We start from the raw sequence: 3,181 nt of genomic DNA, 5'->3' as shown, positions 1-3,181 counted from the left end.
CCTCCCATGACCACGTTAAAATTACAATTAAATTGTAAAACAATCAACTTGGACAACCATCTGAAGATTAGCTGAACAGAAGTTTTAAAACTCAGTATATAAGAAGAGGCCATGTAGAGACTTGTAGGAGGGGCAGAGATATGAAACAGGCTGGCCCCACACCTGCATGTAGTGGTTGAGAATTGGGAGGGGTATTTCAGCTGCAGAGATTGCTCCTGATGAGTGAGGGGCCCTAGCCCCACACTGGGCTTCCCAGTCCAGAGCACCAGTGCCGGGAAGAGGAGTCTCCACAACTCTATCAAGGTGGGATGGAGGGCTGCTGGAAACCCAGGAATCTCCTTAAAGGGTCCACACAGACTCTCTCACTAATAGGAACTCACAGAAATAGACTTATACACACAGAGAACAAACTGATGGTTGCTAAATGGGAGGACATGGCAGGCTGGGTAAAGAAGGTAAAGTACAAATTGGTAGTTAACAAAAATAGTCACAGAAATGTAAAGTACAACATAAGGAATATAGTCAATAATATGGTAATAACTGTATAGTGCCAGGTGGGTGGGTACTAGACTAATTGGGGGTATCACTTTGTAAACTATATAAATGTCTAACCACTATGCTGTACACCTGAAACTGGTATAAAATAATATTGAATGTCAACTGTATTTGAAAAATAAAAACAATAAGAAAAAGAAATTCAAATAGAGACTAACACAATCTTTGACAGATCCCATTTCAATTTGTAGTTCTGGGTAAGCATGCATCTTATACTTAACTGAATAACAAAAAAGTAAACATGCATATGGGAATGTATATGTTTGTGTATGTGTGTGTGCATGTATACATGTGTGTTTATGTGCACAGTGCACCAATGTGCGAAAATGTTCAACACAAATGCATGGATTATCATTATTACGTGTATGGATTATCATTAGATCAAGAGGTCTTACAAATCAGAAAGAAAAATATAAACATCTCAAGAACAAAATAGGCAAAGTATATGTATAGACAGCCCACACTTGAAGACATGCAAATAACTAACATAAATAACAGAATGGTACACAGTGTCTCACACACAGTTTCTGGATCACTGGAAAAATAAGACAATAAAATCATCAGATTTACATGACAGGTGGAGCTGAAGAACACAGCTAAATGTGAGAGCCAGAAAGGATTTGCTGCCTCTGCCTGCCTAGTCTAAAACAAGAAAAGGCTGAAGTCTAGAGAATCTACATCTAGAGATTATCATGTTTATCCAGGTCATGGGCCCTCACGGGCTTAAGTGCAGAAGGCAAAGTAGAAAATGATCAAGTCTTTGTTCCACCGGCTCTACCTAATTTTCCTACTGGGTCTCCCACTGGCAGTTAATTACTTTAGTGCATCACTGACAATTTCTATATGAACATTTGTTGTTTTAAGAGTTTGCACATCTCAACCATGTTCTTTCTATCTTTGTAATAGTCGACACATTTTTAGAAGGACATAAGGAATTTTTGGAGTCTAAGAATTTAAAATTCTATAATTGACCATTGTGAACATCTTTGGGAGAACATGCACAATCCATAACCAGACCAGAATATACTGAGAAAATAATTTATTCAACTGTAAATCAGGTATTTTGTTTAATGTTTAAGGATAACTATTAATGAGATCTTTAGTTTGTCCACTTGGGATTTAAATTTAAATAAATTTTTTTTAAATTTGGGAATTCACTCTGATTACCACAGGTTCATTCTCCCACATTACAAGGCTCAAAGTTACAAAAAGGAATAATATGTACTTGACAAGCTGGTGTTTTGTTAGTATTTTCTTAAGATTAAAATTAAGTGTTACTTTTCTGAGGAAGTAGCCAGAATAATACTCTCTCAAATTCAGAAACCCACTGGAACAATTTAAGGTCAGATATTATTTCTAACCAAATTATATTCTTTTGTCTGCTGAGATATATTGACAATCTTAATATTTGAAGGCAGACCTATATGATAATCCTGGCAATATTCTGGGGATAAGATTTTAATGGGTTTGTTGAGAAGGACATACTTGTTTAGGCGGCTTTCGTCGTGCCTCTTGGCTTCTCTGTCATTTTTCTTGTCCTGGAGGAGTCCCGTGAAGCGCTCCTGGGTGATGGTTAGGACCTGAATGGGGGTTCCTCCAAAAACGGCCGCGTGGTAATAAAAATTCCCCTGGCTGAACGGAATGTATGCTGCAGACTCCTTCCACCTCTCATAGCTGAACTTGTCATGCTCTGCCTTGTACCACCAGGCTCGTAGCTGAGCCACCAACTGGCCCAATGTCTCCACCCCAAAGGTGTCCTGGAAGAGGAAGTCGACCTTGTGCTGGATGTGGGTCATGATGTGCTCCCCAGTGGTCTTCATGGGCATCATGCTGATGTCCTGCCCCTCTTCTCAGGCTGGATCTCAAACACTCTGAAGGAACCCAGAGGACCCAGCTCTGTCAAAGGCAACTTGGAGACATCGTCCACCATGATGTAAAACATGACTTTGTGGCCAACTGTGAAGCGCCTATTAGTGGATGTTAACAACTCCTCCAAGTAATGCTCAGTGTATGTTCCAATAGCAAAATCGTCACACCCATGGTAATTTCCTGTTTGCCATAGTAACTTTCTAAGATGGCTCTGTTTTAAGTGTCTTCCTACACAATTGGTGCCTTCCATCTGGTCATCACAACCTCTGGGCGTTTCTGTGGATTAAACCAGTCCGACAGCTGAAGCTCTTCTTCATTGTCTTTGTTGATCCTTGTCTTTGTCCGTCTTCTTCTTCCCCTTGGTAATTGTGACTCCCATTCTTAAACCACCTTGGAAACCACCAGTCCTTCTGACTGCAGTTACCAGGAAGTTCTGAGGTTTTCAGCGATACATCCACAGGAAAGAGCCTTCTGGACTGCAAATATATTCCCAAAACACAACAGTTACAGTTGAGACAACCAACATTGAAAGATCACTTTTCCTTTGACATTCATTTTCTTGACAGCCACTCATCGTCTGCTTCTCTTCCCCCAGACTAAAAGGCAAAACAACAAAGTTCTATTGAGTTTCGTTCTGCAAAAGGAGAAAAGGTTGGGAGGAAAGGGAAGGTGCTGTGGCTCAGCTGCTGATGCGCAGAGACTGGGCTACCTCCCTTGAACATGGCGCCGCCTCCGCCTGAACCAAGCATGGTGTGCC

The 3,181-nt window shown here is 40.8% G+C and overlaps 1 pseudogene; it reads right to left on the bottom strand.

Annotated features, from left to right (window-relative positions):
- Nucleotides 1-1,898: 1,898 nt before the first annotated feature.
- LOC109438899 (N-acetyllactosaminide alpha-1,3-galactosyltransferase pseudogene) lies at nt 1,899-2,979 on the bottom strand (annotated as a pseudogene).
- Nucleotides 2,980-3,181: the final 202 nt, after the last annotated feature.

This window comes from Rhinolophus sinicus, chromosome 17, assembly GCF_057876585.1.
Source record: "Rhinolophus sinicus isolate RSI-liver-muscle chromosome 17, RSI-T2T, whole genome shotgun sequence".
Taxonomy (NCBI): domain Eukaryota; kingdom Metazoa; phylum Chordata; class Mammalia; order Chiroptera; family Rhinolophidae; genus Rhinolophus; species Rhinolophus sinicus.
Note: the sequence above shows the minus strand (reverse complement) of the source record. Positions and strands in the feature narration are given on the sequence as shown.